At 40.4% G+C, this 20,913-nt stretch overlaps 1 long non-coding RNA gene across 1 annotated transcript in view; it reads right to left on the reverse strand.

The window, feature by feature from the left end:
• LOC138741709 (uncharacterized) overlaps positions 1-20,913 on the reverse strand; it is a 105,044-nt gene that overhangs the window by 77,062 nt on the left and 7,069 nt on the right. The window contains exon 2 of the long non-coding RNA XR_011343689.1: positions 15,414-15,481. This is a non-coding gene — a long non-coding RNA (uncharacterized lncRNA). The remainder of the gene's footprint in view (positions 1-15,413; positions 15,482-20,913) is intronic.

Raw genomic sequence — 20,913 nt, forward strand, 5'->3', positions numbered from 1 at the left:
AAACACAATAAGTTTGGACGTGACAGTAAAATGGTTCTCTTCAAAATATAATCCCATTTTCTTCAGAGTAAACTGTTTCAATGAAAATTTTCACTAATAATATCCTATAAAATAAAACCAGTCACTTCTTTTCATGAATTGTGACAGTTTTTGATTACATGGCCCATTTCAAAGCCAGCTGGAAGCATTGCTATCTGACAAGTAATGCTCACATTTAATGCAAAAGTATTTTATTGAAAGGGGATTTTTTTTTCCACAAGACAGATGGGACAAAGAGATTCCTGTTGATTCTGCTGGATAATGAGTACTTTTCACAGGGGGAAAATTCTGAGAATCTGAGAAAAGTGACAAAATCGAAGTAGGCCATTGAGGCTGTCTAATATACCAGTTGATCACACTCCCCAGTTTACTCAACTGGATGTGAAATTTAGAGCAGAAAATAATCTAATGAACTCAAGGCTTTATTCCCAACATTCTGCACAGAACAATGAACTGAGCTGCGACAATTGAGAAAACAAACTGATGGGGATTGAAGCTGGTCAAGGTACGGGGAGGAGGTGGCATGTGTGGTAGGGTATGTGGAATCAATGCTAGATCCCTAGCAGTTTGCACATTTCCCTCATTACTGTCACTGAAATATGCTCTCTGACTTGAATCCTTCTGAGACTTCAGTTTTCTACCTGTGGTGGATTTCCAGAGCTAGAATTTCTGTGGCTATACTGGCTGAAGAGTGTCTTGGCAACACCTCTTATCACTGGGTGAAGTAATCCAGTACTTTCTTCCTCAATTCCTAGTCCATGACATGACTTCTCTGGGCTGCTGTGGTCATGGCCAATTTCTCAGCCATTGCCTGTGTTATGCTGGACAGTAATAATTCACTCTGGTCAGAATTATTGCATGTCTCTGCCCAGCTCTGGCTATCAATAGGCTTGTCAGAGTGCTGTGATCAAAATGCATCACATCCACACTGTGGCCTGCTGACAGTGATCTTCCTTCTCTCTACTAGTCCAGCTTCTATCAGATTACTCCTTTGTTCTTTGCATAAGCAATTTCTGTCACATCCTGTCCAGTGGCTCTTGCTACCCAAGATCTATCTATTCCTTTGCCCTCTGCTCCTCATTCCCCCCCCTTTTTAGTATGCTTTTACTTTATTCACTCCTGCTTTTCGGAGTTCTTGTTTGAATTTGGCTCCTACACCTGGGAACCTTTGACATAATCCCCACACACCATCGCTGATGAATGGGGCTGCTATGGTTCTATGGGTTCACCGGTCTTCTTTGTGGATCATGTGTTTGCCGTTTCCATTTAATCCCTCACTTCTGAGTTTATGACAGCTCCTGCATTACTAAGCATACCTATCCCTTGAATGCACCATTTAGACATACACAGAAAATATACCCCCTCTATCTCATTAGTGTGATACTCTCTATCCTCATTGTTTCCCCTCCAGCACCAGTAAACTAAATAGACACTCCAGATTGTGTTCACACATCATTAACAACAAAGTCCCATATCTGATGATTACAGGAGATGCTTTCTCAGATTTCAAGTTAGGTTTATTGGTCATTCAATTGTACAAATACAATTTGATCCTCGGTGCAAAACATGCAGACACACAACCAGACAAAACAGATACAAACAAACAATGCATGTGTAGGACAAGTAGTTCATTGATACAAATAAATATAGATATTGTTTTGTACATGCAAGAGTCTCAGATGGTTAGAGCAGTTACTTTAGTTGTTCAGCATTCTCACTGCCCATAAGTATCTGTTCCACAGCCTGGTGGTGCTGGTTCCAATACTCCTGTATCTCTTCCCTGATGGGAGCAGCTGAAAGATACTGTGTACAGGGGAAAAGGGGTCCTCAATGATTTTGAGTGCCCTCTTCAGACCATGATCCAAATAGATCACGTTGATGTGGGGGGGGTGGGGGAAGAAAGGGTGATGAGACCCAGTGATCATCTCTGCCACTTTTATAGTGTTAGATTGACCTCTGTTCCATCTATCTGCAGCAACCATATCACACTGATGTAGCCAGCCAGGGTATTCATGATGGGGCTCCTGAAGAAGATTGGCATGATGGTGGCTGCTAACCTTGCCAGCTTCAGTCTTCTTAGGAAGTGTGCCTTCCTGATAAGTGAGGAAATGTTGTGTCCACGATAGGTCACTATTTAAGTGAACTCCAAGAAACATGGTGCTCTCCACTATCTGTGTTATACAGTTGTTAACATGTAGTGGAGGCTGGTTGTTCCTGGTCCTCCTGAAGTCCACGATCATCTACTTCATCTTGTCCACATCGAGACTCAGGTTGTTACTCTTGCACCATTTTACAAGATTTTCCTCTTCATCAGTGTTGCTGATGAGGCCAACTACTGTTGTCTCATCTGCAATCTTGATGACATTGTTGAAGCTGGATCTGACAATGCAGTCATGGGTCAGGAATGGGCTGAGCACACAACCTTGAGGTGTGCCAGTGCTCAGTGCGATGGTACTCTGTTCTGTTACCCACCTGGACAGATTGTGGTCTTTCCATTATGAGCTCCAGGATCCAATTACAGACAGGGGTATTAAGTCTCATTGAAGTCAGCTTCTCCTCCAGCCTCTGGGGAATAATTGTATTAAATGCTGACCTGAATTCAATGAGCAGCAGTGTGGCATATGAGCTGACATTCTCCAGGTGGGCCAGGACTGAGTGAAGTGGCAAGGCCATAGCATTGATAGCATTGTCTGTGGAACAGTTTTTTTCTATAGGCTAATTGAAATGGGCCCAGCATCTCTGGAAGGTGTGCTTTGATGCGTTCCATCACCAGACGCTCGAAGCACTTCATAATGGTGGAGGAGATTTTCAATGAGAATCAATTAACATGCATTCATTTATCATGTTTCCCTGCATAGTTACAATGGTACAGAATGAGGATGCATCTCACTAATGTCTGGTTTTCAATAGCAACAGGTATTTCTCCTCTAAAGACTGGCTTTCATTTGAATTAATGTTTGCTATATCCAGGTATTTCCAGATCCCCCGAATAATCCTCAACAGGCACCAATAATAAATCAATCTTCCTGTACCATCTGCATTCTATTTGCATGCGATGGAACAATGAACTGACATTGGAACATCTGATGCCTATCGCAAGCATAACAAAGATGCTTTAATGGAGGAGAAAGTTTAAGTTTCTTTTCCAAAATTTGTTCATGATTTTTTCCTTTAATTTTTTTTTAAACATTTCCAAACATATTGAATACAGACCCAGAACACACCCAAACCAACCTAACTGTGTCAAGGTGACAACATTGTCACTCCTCAGGGACACCCAAGAAAAGCTTGTTTTCATCTACACAGGTTCGAAATTTCCTTTCCAGTTTACAACACATTTGAAAACATTTGCACAACGTCGAGAGAAGATTTGGTCATATTTATGTCCATCATAGTTTCTGCATATTGGTTGACATGACAACTATACAATTGCAATGGCTTACTAGTTACACAGTACATTATTCCAATGCATTACATAATTTGTTGGTAGCACTAACTTCTACTGTGATGAAATGCTTTAAGAAGTTGGTCATGGCCAGAATTAACACAAACCTAACCAAAAGGTTTGGACCTACTGCAATTCACCTAGTGTCACAATTGTTTTAAAGAATATGCAATATTACTGGCTCTCTAGACCACCTCGAAAACAAACACATACATATGGCTGCTCGTCATTGACTATAGCTCAGCCTTCAACACCATTATTCCCTCAGTGCTGGTCAAGAAGGGATAAACTCTGGGGCCTCTGTATCCCTCTCTGCAACTGAAACCTTGTCTTCATTGGATTGGAAACCATTTCTTGTCCTCACTGATTCTCAAAACAGGTGCACCTTAAGGATGTGTGCTTAGCCCACTGCTCTACTGATTTATACCCATGACTTTGTGGCCAGGCACAATTCCAATGCTATCTATACATTTTCTGATGACAGCACATTGTCAACAGAATCATAGATGGCAATGAGGAAGTAGAAAGGTGGGAGCTAGATCAGCTCATTGAGTGGTATAATGACAACAAGCTTGAGCTCAACGTTAGCAAAACCAACTAGATAATTGTGATCTTCAGGAGGAAGTCAGGGGAACATGACCCAGTCTTCATAGAGGACTCAGTAGGGGAGTGAGTCAAGAACTTCAAATTCTTGCATGTTAACATCTCCAGGGATCTGTCTTGGAGCCTCCATGTTGATGCAATCACGAAGAAAGTGAGCCAGCAGCTAGATTTTGTGAGGTGTTTGAAGAGATTCAGTACATCACCAAAGACTTTCTACAGGTGTACCAGGGAGAGGATTCCAACTGGTTACTCACTGTCCGGTACAGAGGCACAAACTTCTCAGGACAAGAAAAACTCCAGGGGGGTTGTTAACTTGGCCTGCAACATCACAGGTTGCAGACTTTATGTCGAGGGCATCTACAAGAGGTAATGCCTTTTTTCTTCAAACAAAAGGCAGCCTCCATCCTCAAAGACCCTCACCACCCAGGCATGCCCTCTTCAATCTGCTACCATTCAAGAAAAAGGTACAGGAGCTTGAAGCTGAGCACTCAATGGCACAAAAACTTCTTCCCTGCTGCCATCTGATTCCTCTATAATCATTGAATCAAAAGACACTGCCTTACTTTTTCATACAATTTTTTGTGTTGCAAGATGGTGTAGGTGAATATTTGTACTGTGATGCTGCCAGATAATAGAATTTTGTGACTTGTTCATGACAATAAATTCAGATTTTGATATTCTCCAGTCTAAGGCAGACTGAACAAAATCGCCTCTGATAAAGAATGCAGTTCCATTGATACTGATTATGGTATCAAATTTTATAGCTGTAATATGAAGGTAAATTTTTCCATATTGGTTTTCTCATAAACTTTGTGGGATATTAAATATTTCTCTTTTATTTCATAAATGGTTAGGTTTTCAAAATATAGTTACATTAATACTGCGTGTATAATTATGATCTGTCATTTTTTTTTGGAAAAGACGAACAGTAATCTGCCCCTAATAAGTTAACTACCAATTAGTTAACAAAACTTAACATGAAAAATGTATTTGACAAAAGAGTACTTCATACTCAGAGGAACACAATAAATTGTGATTTTTTTAAAATTTGTGTATGTACATCAGCTTGGGGTAAATCTCTTGTGGAATGTTCAAGGATTTTTTTAATATATAAATACACACAACTGATATTTACCCTCACTGTTACCGTACATTCAATAATGAAGAAAATAGAGCTAAACCTTTCAACACCAAAGCTGAACACAAATCAACTAATACAACTCATAACGATTGTCCACAAATGAAAAATAACATCCTAAAGGGAAATGGGTGTAGTGATGAATAACATAGGAAAGAAAAAAGTCTTAGATTTACAGTATTTAGTAGTTGTTTGAGAATGCCCCAAAAAACATTGTTGCCAAATAAATTTCCCTGAAGTTTTGTCAATATTACAATGTAGATGAATTTGCAGTCAATTGACACACATTTAGATTCTCCAAGCAGCAGTGTAATCATGGTTAAAAATATCCATTCTGATGAAATATGTTGAAGGTTATGTATTGACCTGGATGTGTGAAATAACTCGCTTTATTTCAAACTTCCACTACCTGCAGTCCAATTATTTGCACATCAGGAAAAAGACTCCTCAAAATGTGACTCCTACAAAGGTGGTTCTTCAATTTCAGGCATCGTCATCTCATCCTCATGGAAGTCAAGCCTAATGCTCATTGGCAGCTGTCATTCAATGATTGAAAGGTTCTGATGGTGTGTAGAGCTTGTCGAAAGAACCAAAGATTTGTTGATCCAAACCAAGGCTTTTATTAGCAAAAGACAGGAGCTCTTCACAGGTGGCCGACCAGTCCGGAATGATCCGACCTGGCCTTTAAGGCCCAGACAGTAGGTGTGGCTAAGCTCTCAGCTAATCGCTGTAAGCACAGTCATTACACTCTAGATACTGTAACTACCTACATTGGTGATAGGTCTGTACCATCACAGAGAAAATTGATGGTCTGAACAAAAAACTGCTACTCCTGCTGCTGCCTAACCTGCTAAATGTTTGTAGCAGAGGGGAAATCGGTCTTTCTCTTCAACTCAGCTCTTACTCCCATCTCCGATTCTCCATACTCCTGTCCTTTTTCCCCTCTGTCCTGAGACTCAAGGTGGTCAAGATTCACTGGTCTTCACCACCCCATCAGCCTCTTCATCCAACTGCTACCTACAACATGATCCCACCACCAGACACACCTTCCCCTCTCCCAAGTTGAGGGCAGAAGAGGGAAAGATGCATCCATCTACACCACTTTTCAGCTGTTTTCTCTTCTACCCTCCCATCTATATCCACCCATGACAACTTACTTGTTGGCCCATATGCCTCCCCCTGCCCCTTCCTCCCACCTTTTTATTCAGGCTCCTGCTGACTTTTTACTTCTACTTTGAAGGGTTCAGGCCTGAAACCTTGGTTACCCTTTACTTCCTACAGAGCCTGTGAGTTTCTCCAGCTCCTTTGGGCATTGCATTACAATCACAGAGTCTGCAGACTTTCCTGTTTAATGCCACTGAGCTGAGGCGATGCCTTTGTGCACATAAGCACAAAGCCTCTGCCTTTCAATGCAACAAGTTGGGTCTAAGGTCCAATCAAATTTTTTAACCAAAGACTGCCATTGAAAACATGCATCAACTCACAATGTCTGCCTCTTAAGGTTCAAAGTTCCTTTTATTGTCATAATACATTAAAAAAAAATTAACATGCATGATATATTTTAACATTTGTCTGCCATAAGGCAAAAGATAACCATGAGCATTGCCTGGTAACCCCAGCAATAGGAGAAAGAGAAACAAAGGAGTCCTGCCAGATTCACCTCCAGCACTCCCACAGCATCTGCCATTGGACCGATCACGGTTTGATTCATCAGGTCCAGATTTTCGACATGATCAAGAAGCCTCCAGTGCCCAAAAAACATCGGGAGGCCTTCTTGCCCTCAGCACCCTCTCCAACCTCAGATCCGACACCTAATTCTCATAAATCAGGGTCCATCAGGCCGCAGCCTATGTGTGTTCCCTCACCATAAGTGGTGTGCATTTCTGGACTTTGAAGCATCCTGAGCTCTTGGATTGTGAAGGAGACCTTATGGTATTATAATGAACTTTCTTTTATGCTGCATTCAAAAAGAGCACAAATTGAATTTTATGTCCAGAAAAAAAATTAATTAGTAATTGATTTTTTTTGTCAAATTTAGAAGTCAGAGGGAGTCATCATAGTTTTACAACACAAACAGGCCCTTTGGCCAACTTATCTATTCCTACCTGCTTCTTACCTAAACTCTTCCTATATGCCTCAATTTGGGTCATTCCCATCTAAATCAAAGGTTCTCAACTTTTTCATTTCCACTCACATACCACTGAGTAATCCCTATACCATAGCCAATGACAATTTTTCTCAAGTAAAATATTTCAGTAACAATTGGGCCTAGAGCAGTGGTTTTCAACATTTTCCTTCCCACCCACATAACACCTCAAGCAACCACTTACCAAATCAAAGCGCAGTTATGGCATTGGGATTACTTAAAGTGGTCTGTGAGTGGGAAGAAAAAGGTTGAGAACCACTGATCTACACTGTTCCGGCCTACCGCAGGGGGCAACCTCTGCGCCTGCAGGAGAGCACCGCCGGCCTACCGCAGGGGGCAACCGCTGCACCTGCAGGAGAGCACCACCGGCCTACCGCAGGGGGCAACCGCTGCGCCTGCAGGAGAGCACCGCCGGCCTACCGCAGGGGGAAACCTTTGCGCCTGCAGGAGAGCACCGCCGGCCTACTGCAGGGGGAAACCTCTGCGCCTGCAGGAGAGCACCGCCGGCCTACCGCAGGGGGCAACCTCTGCGCCTGCAGGAGAGCATCGCCGGCCTACCGCAGGGGGCAACCTCTGCGCCTGCAGGAGAGCACCGCTGGCCTACCGCAGGGGGCAACCTCTGCGCCTGCAGGAGAGCGCCGGCCTACTCCAGGGGGCAACCTCAGCTAGAGCCAGCCTGGCTTTGTGGAATTCTTTGTGGATTAGTCTGTTGTACAGTCTTTACTGTGTGTCTGATTCTGTCTAACAGCACACCATAGACACATCTAAATCCCTCTTCAGCATTACAATTGTACGCACCTCCATCCCTTCCTCTGGCAGCTCAATCATCAGACCACCAACCTCTGTGGAAAGTGCCTTTTAAACCTTTCCTTTCACACCTTAAAACTCCAGTTATAGAACAAATGTGATGACAATCTTATCTGTTCCTCTCATGATTTTATACAACTCCTTGAAGGAGTTAGTATTTTATGCTCCAATCAGAGAAGTCACAGGCAATCTTAGAATCATTTTCATGCATTTTTCTGCACCCTTTCCTGCTTAAAGACATTTTTTATAGATGGATGACCATAATTGCATGCAATTCTCTCAGGGTAGTCTCACCATCGACTTGTGTAGTTGTAAATTTCCAGCCGAGCTTCATATTCAAAACCCCGACAATTAAGGCATGTGTGCCAAATGCCTTCTTCGTACCCTGTTTACCTGTGCCACCACTTCCATGGATTCATTACACTGATCCTCAGCAAAAAACCTGATGATTCTGTTGTAATATCAGCAGTAATATCATTCATCTCTGCCATAAGGTTTATTGAACTTTCAATGCACTCCTGTTTGCAAGCATAAAGTGCCTGATTATAATTTGAATAACATTTTATCCACAAAACTGTTATGGGTATCATGTCATAACTTAAATGAGTGCAAACTCACGCCTTTTATGATCATGCAAACTTCTGACTGTATGCAGTTATTAGAATCCCTATTTGTGCTACAAAAAGTAGGACAAAAGGGATAAGGAAAGGATTGGTACAGCTTAGTTTTCCCTCACAAATAGGTGACACTTGGAAATTTTTCTTCAGTACTATTTGGCTATATTGCCAATTAATCACAAATATAAATCACGTTCTACTGGATTATGAGTGTAAGGAGGTGTGATCTTGTCAACAGATAAAAAGAATTTTTCAACTGTACACAGAACAGACAAGCAAATATTACTTTCTCAGGAGGTGAACAAAAGTGTTTATTTCAAAAGAATTTAAAATGATGCCAGAAAGCACATCCTTTGTTTGAAATGAAAGGGCTTTGTTTTCATTTTCTTCTTAGTAACTTAATTTGAAGACAACAGAACCTTGCTAAACTATCTTGGAATTTGTTAATCCTTCTTTCACAGAAGGAAAACATTACATGAGAAAGTGGGTCAGCTGAAATTAAAGCAATATCACAAAATTTTGCAGATGCAAAATCTTTTGAATTTGTTTTAAGCAAACATTTTATTTGGAGTGTTGCGTATATTTCTGGTCACCCTCTCACAAGGGATGTCAAGTCTTTGGAAACAGTACAGAAGAGATTTCCCAGGACATTGCCTGGTTTAGAGAGCATGAACTATGGGCAGATGTTAGACAAATTTGGGCTCCCCCCATTATAAATGGATATTTATAAAAAGCCTGATGGACATTTATAAAATGATTGGAGGAATTAATTAACTAACCAGTCAGAATCTCTTTCCCTGGAAAAAAAATGCCATATACTAAACAATATGAATTTAAAGTGGCCAGAGAAAGTTTAAAGGAAATAAGTGGGTCATATTTATATTTTACCTAGAGAATGGTAGGTGCCTGGAACAGGCTGCCAAGGGTAGTATTTGATCAAATACAATGATAATGTTTTTTTTTTTTTTAAATTTTTTATTTTTAAATACAATGATAATGTTTACGAGATGCAATCATGAAGAAGGCTCACCAGTGGTTATACTTGGTGAGGTGTTTGTTAGGTACGGAGGTGCAAATGCTCAAGACAAGAAAAAATTCCAGAGGGTTGGAAACTTGGCCAGCAACATCACAGGCTTCAATGAGGTCATCAACAAAAGGGACAAATTAAGTTAGTGTGGGGGCTGTAGCACATGTATAAAGGGACACTAAATTAAAAAAATACATAAATATTAAATTACAAACCCATGCCTGTGACTTAACCATGTGAAAACATTTAAAGATTGCTTTGCGCAAGTAAAAACTTTTTACAACAGTTGTCTCTACTTGCACAAAGCAATTTTTTTTTAAATAAATATTTTCACATGGTTAAGTATTGCACACAGACACGGGTCATCTTGTGAGAGACCAGATTTTTAAAATGCATTCCAAATCAAAGTGTGTTCATTTGAGACAAGAACAGAATTGGAAAGATTTTTAAAAAATGTATTTTAGAATTCAAAGGAGAATGTCCATGATTTTTAATTTTAGAATTGAAATATTGACATACCCTGGGCACAGGTAAACTGAACAGTGAAATTCACTACTTAAAATTGTCAGGATTCCATAGCTATGCCCGTCACAATCACCAAATGTAAAAAAAATGAAGGGGACTAAAGGTCACTGATGCGGGGGTGGGGGGGGGGAAGAAAAAGAGCAGTGCTTTATCGATTCACAGGGATCAGATGGAATTTTCTTTGAGAATGCCACTGTGACTTGTGTTTTTTTTTAAAAACACCTCAACCATTTAGGACAGAACCCATGATTAACAGTCATTGCAATCTTTCTATTTTATCATAGAACACATCCCAAGCCATACCTTGACAGTGCTAATGTTCATAGGCTTATAGTTGCCAAGACATTATTCTCTTCCTCGTTTCATTTGTTACAATATTGATGTTGCAACAGAATTAATTGATTTGCAGAGCTTAATAAGTGTATCTAATTTATGCATACTCACTTTACACTTCACCCAGTACAGCCTCCATGAAAGGAAGGCTGCATTAAAATTGCCCAAAAATCTCTAATCTTAAGGGAGAGGGGTGCAAAGAGGGACTGAGCGGAGCAGACATATATTCTCAGAGCATGGTACTACTTGCTTACTGTAAACAAACTGCAAATGACTGCAATTTATGCATTTGAGAACTCAATTTATAAAATGCTGACAACATAGAATTGCATCAAGATGACAGCAAAACCCTTCAGTTTCAAATACTGAACTTGTGTATTTCTTTTATATACAAAAACTGATACCACACCCATTAATTAGTGTTAAAATAATAACCCCAATTAGAAGTGATTAGTTAAAATTGCTAACCTTAAACACCCAGTTGTTCATAAAAGTTGAAGGCAGTATAATACTATTGGAATAAAGTACAGAATCACTGATTTGAAATTGATTGCTTGCAAGCATTTAGCGCAAGGCCCTTGAAAATGCAGGGCCCAAAGAATGTTACTTTTGCTACAATGTTAATATGGCAGCCTCCATCCTCAAGGACCCCCCCCCCCCCCCACCACCAGGCCATGCCCCCTTAAGAAAATGTACAGGAGCCTAAACAGGAGTACTCAGTGGCACAAGGATAGCTTCTTCCCTGCTGCCATTCATGAATGATCAACTGAACCAAAGACACTGCCTTACTTCGACTTTCAGTGGGCTATTTTTAGAAGGTGGTTTACAGTTCATGAATGTTTACCGTGATGCTACTGCAAAACAATGAATTTTGTGACTCGTTCATAACAAATTTTCATTTGGATTCTGACTTCTTGGCATATAGGAATAGACGGTTTTATGTCTATATCATGTGCAAGCAGCCAAGTTTTGGTTTAATTTGGGCATCCTGCTTGGCACAGATATAATTGGTCAAAGGGGATGTTCTGTGCCATGCTGTATTGTGTTCCCAAAACAGGATTATAATCCCAGGGAGTTGCAGATCAACATGGCGATAGACTACCATTGTGGGAAAAATGGAGGAGAAACATTCAAACTCCTCAGTGGGACTAAAAGCAAACAAACTACTGCTTTGCTGGGTACACACACTTCCATCATGGCTATCTTGAGCTCCCCATTTCAAGGTATTTGAACTCCCTTCCCATTCCCTCTCTGACTCCTGAACTCTTCCACTGCCAGGGTGAGGCCAAATGCAAACTAAAGGAACAGGGCTACAACATCAGATTGTCTCTCCACTGTTGGCCAATTTATTTTCCCTGCACCACATGGCTTCATCTGCCCATCATGCCTGTGACTTGCTGTTCACTATCTGACCACTACTCCCCACCCCCACCCCCCCCCCCCCCCATAACTGGTTCTACTCAGCCTTACTTATTAGATTCCAGAATCTGCAGCCCTTTGTTGACTCCACATTTCTCCTCCCAGCCTCTGTCAGTATCACCACCCTACCTCCCACCCCCAACCCCCGTCACCAAAAACCTGGTTCTATCTGCCAATTAACCTGATCATCTGAATCCAGCTACCACTTTCCAGGCTCTGCCTTACCCTCACTTCCATCTGAGCCATCTCCCCGATGCAGGCTCGCAACTTAACTTGGACAGCCTCTTTCCCTTCCTAGATCCTGCTCAACCTGTTGAGTTTCTCCAACAGTTTGGTTGTTGCTCCAGATTCCAGCATCCGAAGTTTCTGGTGACTATTGACCCACTCCCTGCCCTCTGAATGACCTTTTACAATTGAGAGGGTGAATGAGCTTCTGTTAAACATCTCATCTGAAAGGCCTTTCTTGCAATGATACAACATCTTAATATTCAGATTGGAACAACCTTATTCTGGCCTCCAGTGTAGGTCATGAACCCACAAACTCCTGACCATAAGGCAGAGGGCCAGCAAAGGAATGGCTGCTGATTCAACTATGAGCACAGGGACCAGTCATGCACTTTAACTCTGCAAAGTGACAACATTATTTGTGTGGCAGCCCACAATTGTGGAAATCGGGCCGGCACATCATGCGGCAGCAAACACGAACGGAGATCACTAAAGCAACTCCCAGGACAATGAACCAGCAGGGGTAGAAGCTGGGGCAGCATCAGACCAACAGCCCTAAAATGGCATTGGTCAAGTTGTCCAGATAACTCAGCAGAAACCAGACACATGTTCCTGCCCACTATTATTCAGATGGCTGACTCAGGCAATCAGCAAAAAAATGGCAGGAACTTGAACAGTATAAAAGCAGCCGTTCTAGCCCTAATAAAGGAGTGAGCTAATCTTGCCACACTTTTTTTGTAGCGGTCGGCTACATTTGCATAATTTTCTCACTTTAATCCAACCACATTCAGGTGAAAATGTGTGCGTTCAAATGAGCAGCAAAATTATAGTCTAGAAGAGCATAAAAGTAATCATATCAATTTAGTTATTTTGGGCTTCAGTGGATTGATCTGCAGACTGGAGGTCATATTCGCCACAATCAATTAAAGACTAGCTATTTCTCTATACTCTGAAACTGAATAATTTCCATCCACACGAAGACTAATAATTATGGTTGATTTTGGATGGCTAAAGCAACCAAGAATGACAGTTCTATTCACAGTCGATTATCATTATAAATTAAAAACAATTCAACAGTATATTGGAGATGAATGGCTTTGAATGTAGTTAAAGTAGAAAAGACAGCATGAATGATGCTCTTCCAATTTTTGGCAATAATTTGTCATCTGGTTGTACAATAATGCAATATGTTTTTTTTTCAAATGACAGTTATACATCTACATTATCCAGGTCACACCTGTGCAACTTTCTCAGATACCTCTACTGTGCTGCAGATTTAACCAAAGTGTCAACTTTACTTCTGCATCCCTGTTCAGATTGGATTTATTGTCAGAGTACAGACAACCAGAGTTTCCTTTTTTCCTTTGGGTGCAGCAAAATTATTAATTCGAAGAGCAAAAAATAAACTAGAGCAAGAAAAAAAAACAGGTAACCAATGTAAATAAACTGATTCTGCAATACTGAGAACAAAATCAGTGCAAGAGTCGGAGTTTGTTCCCAAGTCTCATGGAGGGGGAACCGCTGTGCCTGAATCTGGTGGTGCAAGTCTTGTGGCACCTAGACCTCTTTCCTGATGGCAGCAGCGAGAACAATGTGCGCTGGGTGGCATGGGTCTTTGATGATTGCTACTGCTCTCCAACAGCCACGTTCCCTGTAGATGCACTCAATAGTGGGAAAGGATTGGCCTGTGATGCCCTGGCCTGTTGTCCACTACCTTTATGGGTATTGGTATTCTCATCAAAGACCATGACACACCCAGTCAGTGCACTTTCTAAAACACCTCTGTAGAAACTTCCTAGGGTTTCTGGTGTCATACCAAACCACCACAAACTCTTAAAGTAGAGGCAATGATATGCTTTCTACAAGATGCCATTGGTGTGTTGGCTCCAAGAAATATTTTCCAAGATAGTGACTCCCAAGAACCTAAATTTTCTCACTCTCTCCACCTCCAATCCCAATTATCACTGGATTTAATATCTTTGACTTTCTTTTTCTGGAGTCAACAATCAACTCCTTAGTTTTTGGTGACATTGAGTGCAAGGTGGTTGTTGATGCACCATTCAGCCAAGTTTTTAATCTCCATCCTGCATGCTGACTCATTTTCATCCTTTATACAACCTACTATGGTGATATAGTCAGCAAATTTGAGGATGTTATTGCCATACCGAGCTACAGTCATAAGTGTAAAGAGAGTCGAGCAGAGGGCGAAGAACAGCCCTGTGGTATTCTGGTATTGATGAAGATTGTGGAGAAGTTCTTACCAATCTTCAGATTGTGTTTTGGAGGTGAGGAAATCCATAATCCAATTACATAGTGGGGTGTTAACTCCTAGGTCTTGGGAGTTTGCTGATCAGTTGAGTGGATGATGGTGCTAAATGCTGAACAGTAGACAATAAATAGCATCATGATGTATGCAACTTTGTTGTCCCAAGTGTTCCAGGGCTTTGTGCAGAGCCAGTGAGATGGCATTTGCTGTAGACCTGTTCCTATGATAGTCAAACTGGAATGGATCCATGTCACTACTCAGACAGGAGCCGCTATGTTTCATCGCCAGCCTTTCAAAACACTTCACTGTTGATGTAAGTGCTACTGGTCAATAGTCGTTAAGTCAAGTTACTGCCTTTGGTTCATCCACTTCCAAGCTACCATAGTCCATGTGAATCAATAATTTAACAGCTCATGATTTTCTTTTGCTCACTTTGATGCATAATGATTTTTATTATTATTATGTGCTCCAGTGATTAAATTTGTTACCACATTTCACATAGATACAAAGAATAGGTTTTGACAAGAGCAAAAATAAATAATTTCCCATCAATTTGTACAATTTACAAAGCATGAAATTATAATAAATACAGATCAAACTTGACAAACTATCTTGGTGCAATCATTATTGAAATTTGAAAGCCAGTTTCCAAAATTGGTGGACTCAAAATTCAATTATAGTGTACAAAATTGCCCATTGTATAATGAAGTCTTCGTATTTAAATGCCAATTATTTTCTTGACATTAATTTACACAAATGAATGTAGTTCCATTTGTTCTTAAGCAGAGACTGATGACCAGTGGAAAAAAACCACCCTACTTACACTGTTCTGATGTTTGCAGATGACATCACCATTGTAGACCAGATTTCAAACAATAATAAAGTGGAGCCCTGGAAGGAGATAGAATGCAAAATGAATAATTTTCCACAGAAAATGGAGGGAAGATGCTTTCTGTCTGCATCAACAGTGTTAAGGTGGAAATATTACCAACAACCTGCCCAGGTCCAACCATGTTGATGTCATCAACAACTCCACTTCCTCAGAATCAGAATTTATTATCATGAACAAGTTATGAAATTTGTTGATTTGAAGCAGCAGCGTCGTAATGCAAACGTTCATACTATAACCATCTTACGCCATTTGTCCCTCTTGTCTCTGACCAATATTTTTTTTATAAACAGATGCACAATAGAAAGTATCCTGCTTAGATGAATCAAAAGTTTCAGGAACTGCTCTGCCCAAGTCCGACACAGCTCAGGCCATCGGGCAAAACAACCTTCTCTCCATTGAATCCATCTACACCTCCGGCTGTTTCAGGAAATCTGCCAAGATTTTAAAGGACCCATCCCACCACAAGAACCTCCTGTCTCAAGGACAGTTTGTTTCCTGTTGTTAAACTTTCAAATGCATACCTCATTGGTAAAAGACAGTGCCCTGCACTGTTTAACTGCATTTTTCTATCTATCCAAGATTTTGTCCTTGTAACACTATACCCTGTCCTTTGATTGATTGTAACACAAACCCCTTCTCTTTTGTTTTATTATTCCACTACCCACTGTGAACTAAAGTATGGGTTGACTTTTCTGGATCACATGCAAAACTTCACAGAATCTTGTTACACAAGAATCTTGATAAAAAAATCAGTTCAAAATTCCAGCAAATGCAGGTTTTTGTTTCTTTCCCCACTGAAAGCGCAATTTTCTTGAAGTGCAAATTATAAGATAACAGCCACCATCTCAAAACACAGAAGAACAGATTGTGATGAAGGTGACATAGCCTTCATTAAAGATAAAAGGTGCAAGAGGGATGAGGTGAAGTTGTTGGTACCTGACCCAATTTTTAAATTGCAGCTTAATTTTCAGCTTGGGAAAAATGAAATTGTTGGAAGGCTGTGATTGATTTTAGCATGAAGGAAATATCACCATTGGGAAATATTTCATTATTTTGATTCACACTGAGCTGAAAGTCATAAATGCTTTGTTGAAACTATCCAACATTTCAACAATTTTCATTCATGTTCTTCATTGTTTCAATTTGGAGTCACGATTATAATTGTCCAGTTCTATTTTTTATTTGTTTTACCACACGTGATGTAAAAATATCCCATTTAACTTGTACAATTTAGGAACAGTTATTCAAATGCTGAATGTTGGCCTTACAGTATCACAAAACATGAAAAATTACTACTTAAAACGATAGTCATGTGAATTATTAGATCCTGATTGGTTGAATATGTAAAATACCCTCACTTCCTGGCTCTTGGTTTGTTGCTATGTTGGTTAACTGTTTCAGCCAATGTTCCAGAGCACCATTGTTTATTGCCAGAAATAGAGAATAGAGATTTCAATGCTTTTCCAAATATCCCTTTTCCATTTTCAGGACTTGTACACAGAGCTTCCCATGGGGGAGGCCATCATATTTCAAGGAGGTTTTGAAAACAAATAGTTTCCTCTGTTCCTGGTAAATTATTCACCAGGTGGATGGCTTTTTTGAGAGTCTGGTGTTGAACATGATGTCAGAGACAAGAAAGCAAGTATCACAACAGGCTTTGGAAGAATGTGTTCAAAAAACTAGAAACCAAGAACAAAGCAGAGTAAGAAGTCATAATTAACATCTGGTCAGTGTCAATTGGTGGAGGCCATAGCTGAGAGCTTCATGGCTCTGTGTATTGACCTTGGTCACAGAACCAGTTCATTGGTGCTGGGAACTGTATGATGAACTGCAAAGCACTGAGAGACACCTTTTCAATTAAGTGTTTTCTCTGGCCTGAATAATCTTGCTTACTCAGTCCTGGAAAGGCAATTGTGAGATGTTCAACTTTGGTGTTGGTTCAAGTCCAAGTTAAGAATACTAAAGAAAGAAGGTATGTTTGTTTATCCAGTCCTTGAATGAGTGCTACCTTGAAAGATTGACTTCAGTGCTAAGAATTTTGAATTGATACAAATAAAAGCCTTTCAAAGATCAAAGGAAAAATCAAATCACACAAAAATGCTGCCCAAGATTTCATGAATGACAACCCCAGGAACAACTATTGAAAGAAATTGGTCCTGAATTTGGAATTCAGAAGACCACAAACCCTGCTGGAGAAAACAATTCCTGCCATCAGGGTTGTACACGAGATGTTAGGCAATAAGAAATAGGAGTGAGATGAGATCATCTAGCCCTTGGAGTCTGAACTGCCATTAAATAATATCATGGCTGATCTGGCCACAGACTTAACTCATCTTCCCTGCCATTACCCTCAATTTCCATACTATGCAAAAATCAATCTAACTGTCATAAATGTTTATTACGAGGCAGAGTTGGCATCAGAACCTCCAATCAGGGGTATTGGGGTAAACAGAGGGGGCACATTGACATTTGAAAACTCACTCAGTGGAGGAGCAGGTGCCATACTTGCCAAGAAACTCCTCCGTGTGCTGCCATCACACTTCCCCCTCCCTCTGACATTACACACAAACAGTTGCTTATAGTATGGAGACAAAAACCACATGATGCCCGTGCTGCAGATGGGGCACAATAACTCATTTTGGGGATGTGGCCTGTGGATGCCCTGCCCCATGATGCCAAGGCAGTTACGAGGGACTCTCCACTGTTTCCTGGAGCAGAGATTTTCAGATTCACTTGGGCACCAATTAAAATTTTGACATTTGTTCTCAAAGGAATCATATATTGGAGACAATTGATGTTATTTGAACAATTTAAAAGTATGAAATTCTCAATTTTCTGCTATTTTGAAATAAGAGCATATCTGAGGGACAAATTGGGCCCAATAATGCTTTTACTAAACTGTAGTGATGTGGAGATTCTGATTTGAAAGGGAAATAAAGAAATTTACATCAGCAATGTATCTCTTACTTCAAATGCAAATCCCCAAGCAAGGGGGGCTCACAAGTCCAGACAGATGGGAATTAGATTTAAATGCAAGAATAGATGAGGAAACCTGGTCTGAACTATGTTGGGATATTATGACTAATATGATCAATGCAATTTTTCCATCAATTATCTCACACCACAGAAATTTTAAAAAGTTAAATTCAAACATGTTTTGGATGTGGCGAAGAGGTAGGAATTTCTTTTAAAAACTTTCAATCTGGTTATGTTCTGAAGTAAGACTTTTTGAGGGCTTATCTAGGAAGTAGATTACAGAAATTAAATTTCCACAAAACCCAGAATTATTTTTACTTGGTAATGTTACAGGGATAAGACCTAACTTGAAATTATCAAATAGAATTTGTTAAAATCACATTGGCAGTGGCTAGAGAACAAATTGTTGCATGGAAGTCTGATTCACATCAAGGTATGGCATGTTGGAATGCAGAAATGCAGTTGTATTCCCCCAAGAAAATTACCTACAACATACAAGCACAACTTTTTTTTTTTAAAGTTTGGTGTCCATATTTAAAAATTTCAGATGCAAATCTAATGGTGTTCTGCCCAACCCTCAACACCTGCATTGATCTTCAAATTGTGGAGTGTGTGGCACTTCAGCAATCCATTCAGCTTTTTTTTCCTTCATTTAAATCCTTTTGCTTTTTTCTTGGTCTCTACTTTGGCCTTTTTTCTTGGGTGAGTGGGGTTTGGGGCATAACCATCATGGAGTAAATACAGGATTTACATTTGTACTTTCTTATTGTAATTGACTACATGCGGTCAAAATTTTTAACTATTAAAAACAATATGAACAACCACCCAAACATTAAAGCAAGCTGCATGGAATTACAACCTCACTGGCCTGGGAGAGAACACTGTTTCACTTAACTTGCCAGTGGCTTTTATGGTACCACTGAGAATAATGGAGGCAGTACTTCAGGAATTACCACTTGAACTATTTCCAACTTGGGGACTGCTCCACCTTGTAGAATGTCCACCATATGCAGAGGGTCAGTTCACAAGATAAAGAAGTCTGTTCACCGACTCTACCCAAACATGTAGTTCCAATTGCTAACCTTTCCCCATATCCTCATGCCCCGACCAATAAGATACTTATCAATTTCCTGCTTAAACTCTCCCAGTGATCAGGCCTCCACTGCTGTATGTGGCAATGAGTTCCACAAATCCACAACCCCTCTGACTAAAGATTTTTTTCTCATCTGTTTTAAATGGATAACTTATAATTTTAAGTCTGTGCCCTCTTGTCCTTGATTTGCCCATCAAGCAAACATCTCATCTACATCCACTCTCAAAACCTTTCAAAATTCAGTGTTCCTGAGACACCCCCCCCACCCCCCACTCATTCTTGTATTACAATGAATACAATCCAAGAACTGCTAAATATTCCTCATACATTAATCATCCTAGTAAATCTCCTCTGTACCCTCTCCTCAACATCACATCCTCCAAGGAGGCCCAAAACTGTACACAGTACTCCAAATGAGGAGACACTAGTGCCTCATACAGACTCATCAACACCCCTTTACTCTTGTACACTATTCCTCTTGAAATGAATGCCAACAAAGCATTTGATTTCTTTACTACCAATCCAACCTGGTCATTAACTTTTAGGTTGCCTTTCATGAGGATGCCCAGGTCCCTTTACACTTTTGAGGTTTGAATTTTTTTCTCCATCCAAATAGTAGTATTTCTACTAGCAAAATTCAGAACTATACATTTCTCAATATTGTATCTCACCTGCCCTTTTGTTTTGCCCAGTTCCTCCTTTCCCCCCACCACCCCCAAGCTGTCTATATCCTTCAACACTTCCTGCTCTGCCACCTACCTTGGTGTCATCTGCAAATTTGGCCAAAACCATTCAATCCAAATCATTAATGCAAATTGTAAACGGTAGTGGCCCCAAGACTGACCCCTTCACAACACTGCTGGTTACAGGCTGCCAACTTGAACAGGGTCCTTTTATTTCAACCCTTTGTTTCCTGCCCATCAACCAATTTTCTATCCAATCTAATATGGTCCCTGTAATTCCATGGGCTCTCATCTTATTAAGCAACTTACATGCAGCACCTAATTGGAAGCCTTCTGAAAATCCAAATATACAACATCCATAGCCCCCCTCTGTCAATCCTACCCAAGATTTCTTCACAAAAATTCTAATAGGTTGGTCAAGCAGGATCTACCCTTCAAAAAATTCAGACCCAGACTCATCCTGTCATGCACCTCTAGGTAATCAGAACCACATCCTTAATGATCAACAATACTTTCCAAATCACTGATGTCAGATTAATAGGCCTATAGCTTCCTTATATCTCCCACCTTTCTTCAACAGCAGAACCACATTTGTAACCTTCCAATCCTCTGGAATCATTCCAGAGTATCATCAATTGGTTCACAATCTCCAAAGTTATCTCTTTGAACCCGTGAGTGC

This window comes from Narcine bancroftii, chromosome 8 (genome assembly GCF_036971445.1).
Source record: "Narcine bancroftii isolate sNarBan1 chromosome 8, sNarBan1.hap1, whole genome shotgun sequence".
Classification (NCBI taxonomy): Eukaryota; Metazoa; Chordata; class Chondrichthyes; order Torpediniformes; family Narcinidae; genus Narcine; species Narcine bancroftii.